Below are 18,006 nucleotides of genomic sequence, written 5' to 3' on the forward strand. Positions count from 1 at the left end.
TCGATTTTCCAAAATTGTATCGCCTCTTAAGAGCTCTTGACAAAAATTAATTACCGATCAATGTCGACAATTTGCCGAATACGTCAATATTTCTACCGCGCAACATGAAAATCACAATCGCCCGTGTCATGACTGTTCACTTTTCAATCCACTTTTCACTCTGTGGAACTAGCGACAAGCAACAAGACCAGCACGCATCGAATTGATTTCATATCGAAAATAAATGATCTGTCGGTCGAAAACGATGGTCGGTGGCAGGAAAAGGCCTGCGGTGGTGTAGTTTAACAAGGACGTTAAAATTACGCGGTTAGCATTGAGTAAATTGGCGGTACGATCGCGAAATTATATCACGCGCGGCCTTTCTACTCGCGCGCGTTCGTTCATAAGCCGTCGATGCCGCTGGAACGTGACGGCCAAGTATTTTAACAGCTCCATCCAACGTCCTCCGGATAATCCGATATTCCGGCGATTCGGTCGAAATCAGCGATCAAAGGTATCCCTTTTCGACGAAATACCGGCCAAGTATCGATTAGTATCGTTGTGCAGTTGCACGAAAATTCTGCCATTTTCCCGTTGGGTCCAGGGTTTCGCGAGTTTCAACGCTTTTCTCCAATCGTATCTGTTCGATTACGCAAAATCGTCGAAGAATTACGCCGAAGAATCGTCGCTGAATATATTTTAAAAGCTTGAAACTCGTGGCGTTAACGTTTAAATCCCGGTTTTTAAGACTTCTAGCTTCGAGTATCGCAGCTTAGAACTCGAACTTCTGCAATTGAACCTTTCAATTTCCGGATATAAAATAAATTTCCATCGAACCGTAGCAGCCGTAGCAGCTGTTTTAAACGTAGCCAACACGTATTTCTACCTTCGAGTCGAAGAATTTCTCATAATCTGTACGAGACGCGCGACAAATTTGGACGATCGATTTTCACAAAATACGTACTATATAAATTTTGCTGCATCTTCCGTCTTCCAGTTTCAAGATACGCGATAAATATTCGTTCAACTATAGTCGCTGAAGCTGTTCTCAACGTAGCCAACACGCGTTTCTACCTTCCAGTCGAACGATTCGTCATAATCTGTATGAGACGCACGACAAATTTGGACGATCGATTTTGACACGATACGCACTGTATAAATTTTATTCTATTTTCCATCTTGCGGTTTCAAGATGCGCGAGATAAACTTTCGTTGGACTATAGCTGTTGAAGCTATCTATCGTGATATATGTAAATTTCATTTGTCACTGGAACAGCTGCAAATATAGATCAGAGTATTCTCTCGAGGATACCGAGACATTTTAGTTAAAAGAAAACAATTCTACTTTTCTACGTCTATCTTATGTTTGCACGACAGTGAACGCTAACGATTATCGATCACTAGTCAGGAATTTACAGCTTTCCATGGAACTACCAACGACGTGAATAGCGAGCAAAGTTCCTCAATGGTCCATTAAATGGTAGATCCATTTAGGAGGCAACCTCGTTCAACACGGTTTAACATCACCGATTATCGTGGCGCATTACAAAAAACAAGCACACGGATCCTTGAGAATCTAACTTTATATCGCATATGCCTCGAATAAATAATCGAGCAGACAGAATATCCCATGACGCGGTAATCGAGTCGAACATATTCGCACGTGTTCTCAGTTTCCGCTAGGATTTGGAAAAATTCCAAGTTTTTTAACCACCGATCGAAGCCTTCAAATATAGCAAACATTTAATCTACTTCTTGATCGAAACAACTTTTCATCGCATTCGAAGCAACTTACCAAATTTGCTCGAAATTTAATCGTAAATGGTGAATCGCGAGTCATTTTTCTCTCATTACGAATTATTATTTTGTCGACTGTCTTTAATCGTTTAATAAATTCCAACAGATCGTAAATCCTGTCTTCCTACGTTATCATGAAGAAACGTTAAATTTGAAATTTAAGCGGACACCGCTACGATTCGAGAAGCGTATGCTCCAAAGGCAATCATCATCCATTGATATTAAAAAAAAAAAAAGAAAATAGGAATAAGCGAAAGACAAAGTAATTTATTTAACTTTTGCCCGACATTTAACCCCCCGATTAACATTTCACACTGCGCGCATCAAATACACGTAACAATACGTATTAATAGAAAATAAAGCTGCCTGTTTATTGGCTGGCGTTCTATCAATTATCAGGAATTCGAAATTCGTCGAGCGTCACGTGCAGTTGATAGATAGTTCTAGTTCTATTTGGCGAAAGCGTGCTCGAAACAGTTTGAACGATCGATAGAATCGGAAAATCCATTCGGTCAGCCAATTAACGTCAAATTACAGGCGCGGAGCGAGCAGGCGAATGGAGCCGCTCGTTGCACGCCGGAATTTCGAATTTAGGACGGCAAGATCGGATAATCCAGCTGGGCTCGCGGAACAGATGATTAACCCAGTTTTAGGAAAAGTAAGTTTTACCAGGTTAATAGCTTCCGGGCTGATAAGAGCGACTGCTACACCCTCTCCTTCTCTCTCTTTTTCGCTTTTTCTCTCTTATTCCGCTAGTCGGAGCACGTATTAATTCCACGACAGATCAGGATGATTAACGTTGCCCTGGTTCCATAGTGAAATATCGTTCTTGCGCGCCATCCCATCTCCTAATTTTCCGCGAGCTTCTCTATTTGCGCCGTTTGACGCGCCAATTTTTCCCTAGCTCGCACGCTTCATTGGGTGACACTCGGTGGCCGTTGTTTGGCTGTCGTCACTCGGTGAGATGAATAGTCGGTTTTAAAAAAATCTTCCTTTCTTTACCTTTTCTTCTTCTCTTCTTTTTTTTTTTCTTTTTTTGTTTCAAGATGAGGAGGAAGAACAGCGTCAAAGCAGTGGAAAAGGTAGCTCGATCTTCGAATTTTGGGAACATTTTTGCCGAAAGTCTATAGATGTTTAGGGAACTGTGGGTGACGATCTGTCGTGGACATTTTTCGTTGGATGAGGTGAACAGCTGGTTTCGGAAATCTATCGTTTCTCCTAAGAGTTTTATTCCGATACGCGGGGTAAGAAGAACGTCTCGTGAAAAAACAGGTGGATGAATTTTGGTAATTGTTTTTGATCGACGTTTCTGGATGTTCAGAAGATACGAGCAACTATTTTTAAAATATTCCAGACGATCGTGGATTTTGTAATACCTGGATAAAGTTTAAGATTGACAATTCGACGTGGAAATTTTTCGTTGAATTTCGTCTTCGCTAGACGAGACGAATGACGTTAATTCGTTCTTTCTCTTAAGACTTTTATTTCCACTGCAAGGACTGTTTCACTGTTGCTCGGTAACAGCAATACGCGGCAATGCTGCGGGACAAGAGTAGAAAGAGAAGATACGCTCGTTTGTCACGATTATGATTCTGGTTAAAAGCCAGGCCGATGATAATAAAGCGGTGGCACGGTGACAAAGGCGATACCAGACGCGATTTCCTTGCACGGCATTCGTGGACCGTGGACGAGGTGTTAATTAGTGCTAATTAATTCGAGAGAATGCTAATCGCCGCTAATTGATTCCATGCTAATTAAGGCTTTTCCCGTCGATCGGTTTCTCTTTGGCCGATAGCCGATGTATCGCGACCGATCGATCGACGCACGACGCGTGATCGATCGTCTCGCAAAACCAACGTAAAATAATGTATCGTTGGCAACTGTGTTCTTCGTTCTTGAAAAAATGATCTTCAAATTTTGATCTACAATCTTCAAAAATGATCTACAAATATTATATGTTTTGAATAATAAAAATACTTCCGTGGCGTTCCGAGCGAAACACGTGATTTCGGCGTGCCAGTCAAAGTGTTAAGATTCACAATTCTCAAAAATTATTTCGAGCATCTTGCGTACAGGTGATTAGATAACGCGACATAAAAATAGAAAATTCGTTATATCTGCAGCAAGGAAGCCAGGTGAACAACATTTGTATCAGCTTTTTCAATCGTCGTCGGGTGTACGATCAATTTTCCGGAAGTAGGTGCCACGTGGTCTCTGATCAAATTTTTCCATCCTTTATCGCTGAAAGCCAAATAACAATTGTCAATCTCTTCGACCGTTTCGCAATTTACTTTCTTCGTTCGTCTTCTATTTCGCGTAGAATACACGTTTTTATAAAATTCATAAAAGATACTTTTTCCCGAGGTAATTTCATCAATTCGCGTTTTCTCTCTCGTTTGTACTTTTCGAAATTTCTCGTTATTTTCACCTCTCTTTCTATTATACGTCGTCGTAATTTTCCTCGGTATCGTACCCCTTCTTCTTCGAATTTTCTTTCTTTTATTCGCGCGCGAAAACAACACGCAACGTTCGCTACGTTTTGTATTTTTGTTCGCAGCGCTGCTTCTTCTTTTTCCGCTTTTGCCTCGGAATGTCGCTGTTTCTTTTCTTTTCCGCTTTTACTCTCTTTCCGCGTAACGTAACTTCCTTCTTTCGACTTCTCCGAAATTTTGCTTGTTCCGCCTGCTTTCCGCTCCAATTTCCCTTCTCTTTCTGCACTCTTTTCCTCTCGGTGTATTTTAGGATTCGCTTGGAGTGACGTAGTTCGACTTCTTCTCGTCGAATCTACCTCTTCCGCGTGATATCGTCGGTTACTCGAGGAAGTACGTTCTTTTTTCCCTCTTTTTTCTTTTTTTCATCGGCGTAATAAAGTTTGCAATTAAAATCGCGACCGAATCAACGGTACCATGAAACACGCGGAACAGAAATTTTTCGATGTCTCCCTGGCCGAGCGATACAGCTGCTTCCAAGCTTTTTGCTTGCAAATATTTTGCAATATATTTTACGAATTATTTTCGATATAAATAAAAAAAAAGTGACAAGGTCGAAATAATAAAAATCAATTTTTATGAGAATAATATCTGCTCGTTTTTACGAGCAAGTTAAGAGGTTAGTAACTCGCGTTTCGTCAAACTGCGCTTTTTGGTAGAAGAAGGCAGACAGGTTTTAATTAATTTTTTTCTCCGATTAAATAAAGTCATCGTGCAGTTTCTCCAGAAGATAATCTTTGGAAGGAGAAAGGCGTCACGGTGACGTGTACAAAATTATGGAAAGAACGCGGTGGATAATAAATTTCATTCTTCCGATGCAAATGTGATTTTCGAAATTTTCTCGGTCGATACGTTCGACGCCGGAAATCGCGATGAAATATTTCGATTCCGAGGAAAATAGTTGAAAACGAATAAGAAAGTTCGATGTTACGGAGAAACTTCGCGAAACAGTGGTAATTTGTTTCGACGAGAATTCATGTTTGAATAAGAAACTCGGACAGAGCAACAGCCAATTTATCAAGAAATAAGAAAAAGCGGATGAAAAGCGTGCAAGAAGAAAATTGAAAGATGTGTTCCACGAACAAGAAAGAATAGGTATTACGTAAATTCAGGACAAGGATGGAATCGCGATGGTATCGAATTTTCGAAACAGAAATCTTCGTACTGCCAATACGTCGAAATATCAAATATACTGAGCATAAAATATAAAATACTGCGTGTATTTCACCTACACAAGTCCATGAGGTTCGACTCGAGAAATAGACAAACATAGAAAATGACGATTGCAACATTATCCCTTAAAAGCCTTGAAATTAGCAATTCACGAAAATAAGTTAGAACATCTATATTTATCGAGATATGTATAATTTTGTGAATTTGTGAATTCACGTATGCAAATATGAGTGTGCGGAAGTACGTGTGTGTGTATATTAGAGTAGGTTATTTGAGTTTAGAGTATTACGTTGAGTCGCTTATTTTCTAAAATCGTGGCACTTTTTACTCGATTGTTTATTTACATTGAGATGCGTACAATTTTATGTGCTAGACTAGACTTTGCCGCGTAGTAGTGAATATGAGTGTGTAGAAGTATGTGTGTGCGCGGTGTCTCGAGAAACAGACGAATGTCACTGTTCCGTTGGCAGTGTCGTATGGAAGATGCTGAGGCAAAGGAAGTGCTGAGACGCGTACAAATGTATATCGACCAAGATCCTGGAAATCGTTTATTAAATAAATCTAAAACTATCTTAATATGAATTCTAAGTGTGACCTCAGTGTCCCTTTACTTTTATTTCGGCAATTAAGATCCACGATTCTAAACAATATTAATCAATTTCTTTCATTTGCTCTTCTAAGGCAAGGTCCAGTAAGCGGCCAGATATTTCAAAGCTTCCTCTACTCCTCTAATCGCCTACGATTTATCATTCGCAATTTTGTTCTAGCAGCTGACTACCAACGTGTATCGGTCAGTTTGCTACGCACTTCGACTACGTTCGACCATGTCCTGCCTGACGAAACACAGCGTTTCGTGTCAAATTATCTTCCCAATTCAACGTTTGTCCGCATCTATAGCCCACGATCTTGACGAACGAAGTCGACCAGAGTTTCTTCCGCCAGGAACAATGGTCTTCGTGTATTTGTCACGAGGTAACGATAAACGAACATTTTATTAAACACTTCCAGTTATTCCATTAGGTTGTCCGAAATGTTTCTCTCGTTTTATGAGGAAACAATAGACGCACAATGTTTTTTCTTTTATTTTATTTTTTCGAATTACGTACGATCCATGTTAAACACCCCGAAATTTCACAGATTTGCTTCCACATTTGTACGAAGGTGCATTGTAAAAAAACACGTTTGCGAAAGAGAGACACTTTCCGGACAACCTAATACATTTGCCGCGTAATCAAACTCGCACGAGCCGCCTGAAACTCGTACGCACCGTCCGCAACTGCAACCGGGCCGGAATATACGTTCCTCTCGTTTTCGAATTCATCGACGCGTCAACGGGGAGTAACGAAGGACGAGGGGGCGAGGATATTTCTGGTAACTGGAACGATTCAATTATCCTTCGTTCCCCGGAGTGCGAATTAACGAACTAACCGGTCCTCCGGATCCAAATATTTGCGGAGCGCGCGAGACGTACCGTTCTGCAAAATCGTTTCCAGCGACCCCTACGAGCCGAGCTAATCGAGTTACCCGGGGAATACGAGGGAATCGAACTGCAAGATCGGAACTGGTACGGAATCGGTGAGAGAAAAGGGCGGTTGGCTGGCGGAAGTCGTGACCGGAACTTGCCTTTTAATTTCGGCCAGCGAATTTCCGAGCAAACCAGGAGAAGCTGTTGCCTGCTCTCGACGAGCTGGAATGCGAGGTGGAGATCGCGTCACGGTCGTTTCTAGACCGGCGGTGCGCTACAGGGTTTGTTGGGTTCAGCTCTGGTGGCCTTGGAATTGGCCGTAAGTGCGTTTATCGCAGAAGCGTGGTGTTTTTATCCCTTTCAACGACGATCTTCTGAGCGAACGTGGAGTTTTCAAAGTTTTGGAGGAATAAAGTAGCTGGTTGATAATGCGCGAGGGAACGTTGCGAAGAGCACAACGTGGTTTTTTGGTAATCATGGAGTCATGCAGGCTCGTAGTTGCAAATACAGGGTGGTTGGTAACAGGTGGTACAAGCGGAAAGGGGGTGATTCTACGCGACAAAAGAAGTGGAAAATATAGAATAAAAATGTAAAAGATTAAAAAAATAACGTCAATCGAGACAACGATCTACAGTGAGATCCGTTATAACGAGACGCGATAAAGTGCACGCGTACCGAGCGAAAATTCAAAGTCGATTTCCTCGAAAACAAAGCCTCGAACGAAAAATTTTTATTCTATATTTTCGACCTCTTTTTTCGCGTAGAATCGCCCCCTTTCCGCTTGTACCACCAGTTACCAACCACCCAGTATATTAGATCGTAGTTGAGCGTACGTGCGAATGTGCGAATTTCAATATTTGAGTTTGTACGTTTGAATATTTGAATTCGCAGATTTTAACTTTAATCCGGATTTAAATAATTAAATTGAAATTTGCCATCTACGAGTCTGCATTATTTATAATATTCGAACGTTGCAATTTTGGCGCGATACGAATGGATATAAAAAGTACGATATAAATCTCATTTTTCTTCTCGTTCGTTTAATCGTCGAAGCGGGTATACGTTAATAATAAAAAAAGAAAAAAATCTGCACGATTAATCGCGATAAAAAGTGATAAGACAACGATGCGATAATAGAAAAGAATCGTATTAAGAAGAAGATTGAGTCTTCCAAAGAGTTTCGAAACGAGAAGGAAAATCCGAGATATTCTACATTTTCTAGCCGCGTACTCGTCGTCGTGAGAAACGTGCCTCGTTAATGAATTTTTATAACAATTTGCATCGCCTTGTTATCTGTACCAGCCACCGCTACAATCTCCAGAGAGAAATACTCCTCGTTAATTAATTCTCGTAATTTAACCTTCTCCCGGGAATCTTGGCGAAACGAGACACATTATCGAGCAGAAAACTAAAACGTTATAAAGAGTTGAACATCGATAATCATTATTTACGAAGGATTAAACGAAGAGAATTATTCTCGAAATTCTTTCATTCCTCCAATTTCAAATATTCAAAAATTCTCACTTCCATTCCAACTCCGATATTCTACTTTCTTAGTACATCTACTAATGCAACTTTTTGATCGAGTAATTGGCAATTTTGCTATTTTCCTTCAACCTTTCCCAACCTATCTTAATTATAGAATTTTCGAAATTCTCAACTACAAATACCCTGAACGTTTAATCCACAATTTCTCAAATCTTCTGATTCCACGCGCGGAGCCAGTTTCTGCTTTTCCACCTCGGAAAGCCGCATTGTTAATTTCGATCGAGCATCTTCGAAGGTCAGCGCGGATCTTCCGAGTTCGCAAAATTTTCAAATTTCCACTCACCGAGCGATCCGGTCCGACGATTTATCGAAATTCGAAACGTTCCCACTTCGCGTATCTCCGCGTCAAATTTTGTTCGCTCTGCCACTTCCGAATGAAAATCTCTTTGCCAAGAATGATCCGTGGAAATATTTCAAAGGTCACTGCGCACATTTCCAATTGGCGACGAAATTCTCCGACGATGGAGCGCACCGCGTTGGAACTCCAAAGCTTCAAAAATCGTTGGACGCGCGTTCCGCGTTGAACGTTGGACTGTGTAACGCAGTCGCGTAACCAACGTACAAAACGACACGCTAACGATTTATTTGCTACCGATTCGCGTCGCTTTACGAAATATTCGCCTGATACGCGAGATTCGATCGCCCTTGCTAACGTTCCCGCCAATTAGCATTTCACTACGACAATAAAACTCACCGATTGCAAAAGCATTTTCTGCGTGTCCGTATCCTGTTTCGAGAATAAATAGCAAGCGTACGTTTACTAGATTTGGAAATTTTATATGTATATCTTATATGGAATTTAACACTTATTTCAAAATTTAAACCGGTTTCAAAATTAGATTATTATTTCGTCCGATGAAGTTCGTCCAACTTCATGTAAATTCTTATATTAACAGAAATGAAGATAATAATTGGTTAATTCGTTGGTTGGTTCGTATCTCTTTTGTCGTAACTACTAATTATTATTATTATTATTCGTTTGATTTTATTATTATTCAGATCGGGCCAGGACTAATCCGATTCATTTAAATAATCAGAAAATTGCGTATCGTCCCCGTACTTGCTGCCAAATATTTAACTAGATTTGTAATCATCGCGTTGTTAATTCTCCTTTATTCGACAAGTCGTAGCGATTATTTCCATTTAAATAGCGCGTAACAAATACGGCCGGGGAATTAATAACACGATTATAATAATTTTCATTACTTTACCTACATCGATACGCAAAATGTTTCATTGTATCTGCGAATGTTTCTACATTGCCAGAAACGTTGTCTACAAATATTCGTAAAAACGTACATCGCGTAGAGTTCTAAAACTATTTACGATACTCGAAAATTTCCCGCAAACGGCGGGGACATAAAGAACGTAAACGAAAAAAAAAAAAAAAAAAACGAAAACAGAATTCGAAAAATTCAGCTATTGATATCGCGAGGTAAAAAGAGCCGGGCCCCGTCCGACGAGCTCGATGATAATTTACATCGGTCGTTTACGTCTGAATTCGTTTCGAATTCACGGCGAATTCCGCTGAAACCGATGATACGCCGACAATGAAACGGCGCGTCGCGCGGTTCGTATAAAATTTTCAATTCTATCGGCGAATTTCGCGACCAACCATCGAGCACAATTCCTAACAAACAATACGCGCCAGCGAGAAAAAAGGCAAAGAAAGATTACAAAAACAAAAAAAAAAATAGAAAACATCGTAGAAAGAGACAGAGGAGGGGTAGCAAGGACGACAAAAATTCCACGTCGAAGCGATTTCGACAGCCGTTCGCGCGACATTATTTGCACGATCGTTTGCCTTCCCCCCTCTCCCTCGCATTTCTATTTTTTCATTTCTACTCTTCCCCTGCTCCTCTTTCACTGGTCAACACGCGGCCAGACGAGCGAGCGATATTCAACCGTTGCAACGAATTTCCACGCGCAAATTGCCCCCGTATTTGGCAGCTAGAACTTGGTCACGAGTCGTACACGCAACGTATGCCCGATATCTCGTTGAATTTTCACGGGTACGCGTTTAAATTTCAGGGAAACGGCTCTCGATGCCTATCCGCCAATCCTGTCGTCCTGATCGCCGATATATCTCTCGTCGCTACCAGTGATAAAGTGCCACGTGGTTTGGGATATTGTAAAATCTATCGACCGATTCGATTCCATTTAGCTGAATTCTGTTCGAAACGGATGGATGGAGGATCGCAGGTTTCCGGCTGCGAAGAGTTCCCAAGGGTCGATTTCGCGGTGATTTTCACGATTTTTCAGCACCGGTGTCGAGAGTCGCGGATTTCAACTGTTCACCGGTATCGTTGGGCCGATGCAAATCCTAGCAACCCGAGTTTCGATTATCCGATCTTGGAACTTTTAACATAATTTCAGGCCCGGTCAAATTACCGGTTTCGAAATTTTATTCAGAGTTGTCTAACTTCGCGTAAACTCTTGCATTATCAGTTCTCGTTGCTACGAGAATTTACATACAGTTGGACGAACAAACGGAATAACAGCGTACGTACAATTTCAAGTGAAATTTCGTTACTCTGCTCAGAGTTGACCACTCAGAGTCAGAATTTAATCGAAGTTTAATTCGATTCAATGGAAAAAGACAGCTTTCGTGTCTTCTTCGTACCCCATCCCCAGCTTCTTCTGTTGCTCGTTCGTTTACCAAATTTAAATGGCTTGGATCCCGAGTTCGCGGACATCCGCCAAGACACCGCGTTCGAACTCCACCTTGGCAACGTGTAAAGAGGCTTAAACCAGCCTTCGTCCGTTCAGAGCAACCCTGGAGGCCACGTTCCTTCTCTTGAAAAATTCCAGGGAAATTGGAAGACGCGGCTTGTACGCCGAACAGGCGACCACGAACGCCTCGACTGAAATTTCTCGCGAGCCGATCGTAACTTGGGTAATTAGAATGACGTCATGCGACGAGTCGAAGCGGACAGAGCGATCGGAATAAGCTACGCTTTGTATACCACGCGATTCATGCGTATGTGTTATGGGAATGTTGTAAATGTCAGGCAGGTTTCCATCGACTAAACGTAGAAAACAAGACGGTTGCGTAACGCAATATTTAACGATAAAACAGCAATAAGCGAATGATGATTTAACTTTAAAATTAACCGTTTCGCGAATTAACAGCTCGCTGTTGCGAGTTTCCGCGTAAATGTGCCAGTCAACCAACAATGCTTCCACCAGGTTTTACGATAAAAGCGTAGAACGTCTGTGCGAATGTACACGTGTGCGCATCTATTAGGATAAGTGATCCGACCGATAGCATTACGAACATTATACGATGGAGCACCAAGCGAATATTTGCGTTAGAATATCGATAACAGCCGAAGCAGAAACGATTCGCAGAATGCAGCAGGAAATTTACGGATGCGTACTGTGTATCGCACAGAATATTCGCTTCGTACACGTTCAATAGAACAGATTCGTTGAGAAGAAGCTGACAGTGTACCGCGTACGTATTAGGTTGTCCGAAAAGTTTCGTTCGTATAAGGAAATAATAGACGCACAATGTTTCGTGTTTTATATTAGTTTATCGAATTATGCATTGAAAATGGATCGTACCTGATTCAATAAAATAATATAAAAGAGAAATTCTCGTTCATCTATTATCGCCTTACGAAACGAAACGAAACTTTCCGGACAACCTAATACCCTCGTCAACCACATACACTGTTCAAGAGGAAAAAACATCATTTTCGTGAATATTTTATCATTATTTATCATTATTTTCGACTTTGGACGAGACTTTTACCTATTTCGCTTCTTATACAGGGTGGTTGGTAACTGGTGGTACAACGGAAAGGGGCTGATTTCACGCGAAAAAAGAAGTCGAAAATATAGAATAAAAATGTAAAAGATTAAAAAAATAACGTCACTCGAGACAACGATCTACAGTGAGATCCGTTATAACGAGACGCGATAAAGTGCACGCGTACCGAGCGAAAATTCAAAGTCGATTTTCTCGAAAACAAAGCCTCGAACGAAAAATTTTTATTCTATATTTTCGACTTCTTTTTTCGCGTAGAATCTCCCCCTTTCCGCTTGTACCACCAGTTACCAATCACCCTGTATATCTACCACCCCTCTTATCCACTCTATTATATTGCACTCTCTTAATTATTCCATCCCTAAAACTATGGCAACTTTTGGGCTTCTGCCTCCTTGCTGTGCTTCCTTATTGTCGTTCCTCCCCGTCTTGTATTGCCCTTCTCTTCTCTATTATTGCTTTTAGTTCTCTTGGTCCTTCTCCGGTCTCATTTAGTATTTTTTCTGTGTCCTTTGGCCCTCCCGTTATTTCTCATTCTTCTATCACATGTCTCAGGTCTTCTTCTTTCCTTTTACATAGTCTGTATCCTTTTTCTCTCTCTTCTTTCCAGTATCCCCTCGCTTTGGTCTCGTTTCCACGTCTGAATCCTGCTAATCCTTCCACTTTATCCTCCATTCCAATTTGGCGATTTTTCTCTAATGCATTTTCGTGAATATCAAATTTTCCATATACATTCAGTTGGACGAACGAAGATGTTCATCGAGTAACGAAGCTTCGTCCGAACCGGATCCGGCTTCCATCTCGGATCCTCTGTTACGATTGTTCGCGTTTCGATCGTGTTTTTTGATAAAACGCCTTGCACTCTGCACCGAATCTTGTAAATTTCAAATCTGAAAGTTGCCTTAGACGTAATACAAATACACATACGTTCGGCGATTAGTCCAAGTAGCGCGTTTGTCTCGTTCCTCGTATCCCCTGTTTACGTATTCCTTCGCGGTTATTGCGGAGGCGTTTTATCGGGCGAATTTTATCGTTTGAATGGCATCGATCGGTGAACGAGGAGGAGTGGCTTATATTTAATCAATTCAACGTTTACGTTCTGACGATCTATCGTAGCGAGTAAAGGCTTCTGCGATGCTTGTTTTCAATTAACGTGGCCGACCGTGAAAGGGAGCTTGTTTCGTTGCTCGTAGAAATTGTAAGTGGCTCTCGTACGATAGACTCGAACGCTGCATTAACATCGAGCATGGTATTTCTATCTAGTGGCTGAGCGATCGACTTTTTCCTTCTGGTTGCCTCTGCGTAGACGAACGATGATCGTAAAATCGATGCAACTTTCAAATTCGCGTTGTTGAAACATCTGCAGTGGTTCGCGAAACTATTCAAACGGGAAGCTCTCTCGTATAGAAAAACTTTTTACCGCTATATCGTGGGGAAAAAGCATCTGGAAATTTCACTAGCAATCGTAACGAGATACGATTATCGTGATTTTAGCGATGTCACGTTGACCGACAGCGTGGTGGATTTAAAAAATTCTTTCCTTGGAAAATAGGAAACGTGATTTATCTATCCCTGTGCTCTATTTCGTACGTAAAGTAAACAGACGTGTTTGCTTTCAAATAAGTCGCGAGACGAGCCCTCGGAATCAGTCGTCGAACCAAAGAACAAAATTCTAACGGAAGAAAATCCCAGCAAAATTCTAGCGTAAAGAAAAATGCTAATTACGAGAAACTACGCTGAGAGATACAAAATACAAATATTAATAGAGCAAATTATAAAATACACAATCTAACGACAAAGACCCCGAACAATACGATCGAACCATGGAATTTGTATTTTATCATGTCGAGAATAGAATTTCTCGAAGGGAGAGGGAAGAACGAAGAGAGAAAATGGGAGGAACGTTTAAGAAATTGTGTACAACAAAGAGAAGGAGCGCTCGTTGTTCGGTAGGAGAGCTAGCAAGTGTATAGCATAGTACAGAGACGCTGGAACGAAGAAGAGAGAATCAATAATAAACTGGCATAGTGCCACAGACTATACCGCGGATGCATCTTTGCTTGGTCGAGCTCGATTCTCGAACAACGAATGGAGGAAAGCTGCCGGCGACGAGACGGTGGCCGAACTCGCCTGTTTCGAGCAAGTTGATCGAACAAAGGCCGCTAACAAGTTTAATTTACTTCGGATTCAAGGGAAGGAAAAGTTTAAGTAACACAAGCTGACTTTTACTTGATCGAAATTAGCTCGCACTATGATTATACAGAGATTGTTGGAAATAATGGGAAACTGCTTTCCAACGAGTAATTATACCGCCGTGGCAAAAGAATAATAGCGAATCTGAATGGAAATAATTTTTAAATTGGTGAAATTGAGCCGAACTTTCTCGCAGGCTGTAGGGAACGTTTCACTCGATCGATTATTAATAACAGCGACGAACTAACGCGCACTAACAAGTACGAAGACACAGAGGATTTTCACCAGCGACAAGTATACTTATCGCTGGGTCAACTAACGACTTAACGCAGTTTTATGTTTTACGTTTACACGTACACGTACTTTTCTGCATTTTTATCTATATATTCTTCATAAATTCGTAAACGTGTGCAATCTATCGATAAGATAGTCGATAAGCAGTAACGCTCGATCGTAAGTTCTATTTTTTCCAAACGATTCCTTTTATTCCATTGGCCCAGATGCCAAGATTACGCGGATCGAAAGAGTTTCGCGCTATTTCCCAACAGTATCGTAACATCGTACAATGAGAAAATACTTTTACGCGTTATACTTATCGTGTAACTTATCGAAGATAATGCCAATAAACTCGTATTTGAATGTAGCTGTTGGAAAAAGTATGCTTCGAATCTTTTCGTATTTGAACGTTTAAAGTTCAAGTTTCTCTCGACTCGGCCATAGATCAGGTTAACTACTCTAATCTGTGATACTTGGATCTTCGAATTTCTTCGTGCAATAAGAGTGGACAATTGAACAGACTCGACCATCTGTAACGATGAAAAGTAACTGGAAAAAGAATGGACGAAGAGACATTGGAACCATCTGGAACAACTTGGTCGTCGATCGATCTATAGATCGATAGAAAGACGATCGGGATCCAGAACGATAGTTGGCGATCGTGACGAATACGTTGATTCGATAATAAAGGTAAACTTCGGGCCATGTATACCCTGTGTGTCTAGGTACATATACGTGTGTAAATTGTACACAGAGGCGTGTAGGATGCACCCAGGTCGATTTCTGCGTGGCACCGGTTACCATAACGGTACTTGCGTCAACATGGCTCATCATGCTTCTAATAATGACTTGTCGATTTTTCAAATACCTGCTGCACCCTAATCTTTTCCCCTGTTCGCCCGTCAAACGTCGCCCCTTCTGTCGTAAATTAATCCGAGTAATCGTTTTATAATAACAGTACGTTCTTTGGTCGTCTACGACTTTTTCTCTGGAAGGAAAAACTTGCTACTTACGTGTTAGCGTTTATTCGGGCCGTTGCTCTTTGTACAACGATCTCTTTTACTTTCTAGGATGAGTCGAAACAAAATTTAGAAACGACTGGTTATTTCAGTCGTTTCTAAATTTCTTTCAAAGTGAGATACGACAGCTTTCTTTTTTTTTTCTTTCTTTTAACATTAATATTTGATCGACGAAATAGCTTCAAATGTTCGAGTCGAAGTGCAAACATACGATTACAAATTCAAAGAAGGTAATTCTAACGGCGTGCAATTACAGATTCGAATCGAAGTACTCAAATTCAGATATACGTAGAATTTGGAATTGCAATTTGCAATCAGAAGCCCAAGCAGTTTGCCTGCCGATGATCCAATTCGAATATGCCGATTAAACGCTGAAATCTAAAGGTTCAAGCTCGAAACAACATTTGCATTGTTGGATACTTTAAGTCGAAAAGTTCCGTTAGAATTTTCAAATTCGAATATCTAAATTCGAACAATTGAATTCGAATGGAAATATGGAAGCTCGCGGCGCTTCGATCGAAGCCATCGGAACCAATTGCCAATTCAGACATTCAAATTGAAATTGAAACGTGTCACCGGCTCGTTCGTCGACAGTTCATCAACATCTACGTCGCCTAATTCAGCCCTCGTTAAAAAACCAAACACAATCGCGTTCCTCCACTGGACCCTATCGAATAAGCTCAAATTAGATGGACATAATTAAATCCAAATTCCAATTCGAACATTCCAATACACGTGGAAAGCCAGCGCGTCAACCTAACACCGGTTTCTCTACTTTCTGCAGCTTTTTCCATCGTCCGGCTGTGCCCTCGATGGGAAACCAAACGCAATCGCATTTCCTCGCTTCTATCGTATCATTGCCCGTATAAATCAAATACTTAAATCCAGGTAATCAAACGCGTAACCCATTCAAACATTGCGATTCACGTGGAAACGTAGCAGCAGTTAACCTACCGGCACCCATTGGTCCACGTTCTGCAGCAGCCTCTTACGTCGTGTAACTCTACCCTCGATCGAAAACCAAACGCAACATCATCGACGACTGTAGAGCTGGAGCCGTCAAATGCTGATAATTAAATCCGATTTCCCATCCAGACTACCAAATTCGAATACGATCGCGGTCGCTCCACTCGATCATATCAGTCAGCCTGCCAGAACTTTGGTCCGGACGTCATCATCGACCTCTGTGTCACCTCGTCGACTGCTGTTACGAGAGCGAAGCTAGGGAAATTCGGTTGAAGAGGCAATCGCAGGATCGTGTTCTCGATCCTCTGGCTATAGAAACCGAAGAGAGCGAGAGAGCGAGAGAGAGAGAGTGAGAGAGGACAGACGACCGTCATCGATAACTAGGAAATCGCGTCTCCATAGTTCGCTGTCTCTCTCAAAAGGTTTCGTGGCTCGAGGCACCTTTGACTGCGTCGCTGCTCGCCTCGTTCCTCAGGAACGAAAGGAAGACTAACTCAGGGTCCTCCGCTCTCTCTCTCTCTTTCTCTGTCTTTCTTCCGCTTGGAGTACTGCCACTCTATATTTAAACGGGCCGCGCACCACCGACACAATAGGCTTTATGCTAGCAATCAGTATTCTACTTCCGTGACTAGACATCGAGGCGCTCTCCGGCTATCGATTCGCTTCCTTCAATGTCAATAACCTGCGATGCTCGCCTCGATGACGGACGTATCGAGCCTCGCTGACGATGTCATCTAGCGACGGCCGATCATCGATTCTTCGATCATAGGCATCCGATTCTGTCTAGGCAAATCACTGCTCCACAGCGTGATCGATAACGAATTTTCCGCTGGATCGGTGATTATACGTGTACAATAGCATGGGATATGAACGAGAGGAAATTTCGATACAAGTGCAAGTTTTAGGTCGTTTATCAGGCAACAGGTATTTGATTCAACGGGTTAACAGCAGAGGTTATTCGCTTTCGTTTAATTCCATCCATCGATCCTTCACTTTGGATATCGTAATACGGTTCTTGCGCTTCGTCCGACGAGTTTCCAACGAAGATATCAGGAAACCTCTGCGGATATCCAAACTGGCGATATTTTCACCGGTTAACTGATTTTCACGAGTATAATTGAACGAATGACAATATCTTGCGTTACGACCAGTCCTGTCGCCGATAAAATTGAAAAGTGAAACGTTCATTTCGCTACAACTTAATTCCATGTTACAACAGCCACGCGTACTCCGCGCTCGACGAGTATATCCGTCGTCGCCTACTTGACAACGTCGCCAACCGATCTAGTCGAAATGTACGCAAAGTTTCCGAATATCGAAACTTCCAAA

The 18,006-nt window shown here is 41.6% G+C and overlaps 1 protein-coding gene across 11 annotated transcripts in view; it reads right to left on the reverse strand.

The window, feature by feature from the left end:
• LOC117157092 (uncharacterized) overlaps positions 1–18,006 on the reverse strand; it is a 218,699-nt gene that overhangs the window by 187,583 nt on the left and 13,110 nt on the right. The window lies entirely within an intron of this gene.

Source organism: Bombus vancouverensis, chromosome 10 (genome assembly GCF_051014615.1).
Source record: "Bombus vancouverensis nearcticus chromosome 10, iyBomVanc1_principal, whole genome shotgun sequence".
Taxonomy (NCBI): domain Eukaryota; kingdom Metazoa; phylum Arthropoda; class Insecta; order Hymenoptera; family Apidae; genus Bombus; species Bombus vancouverensis.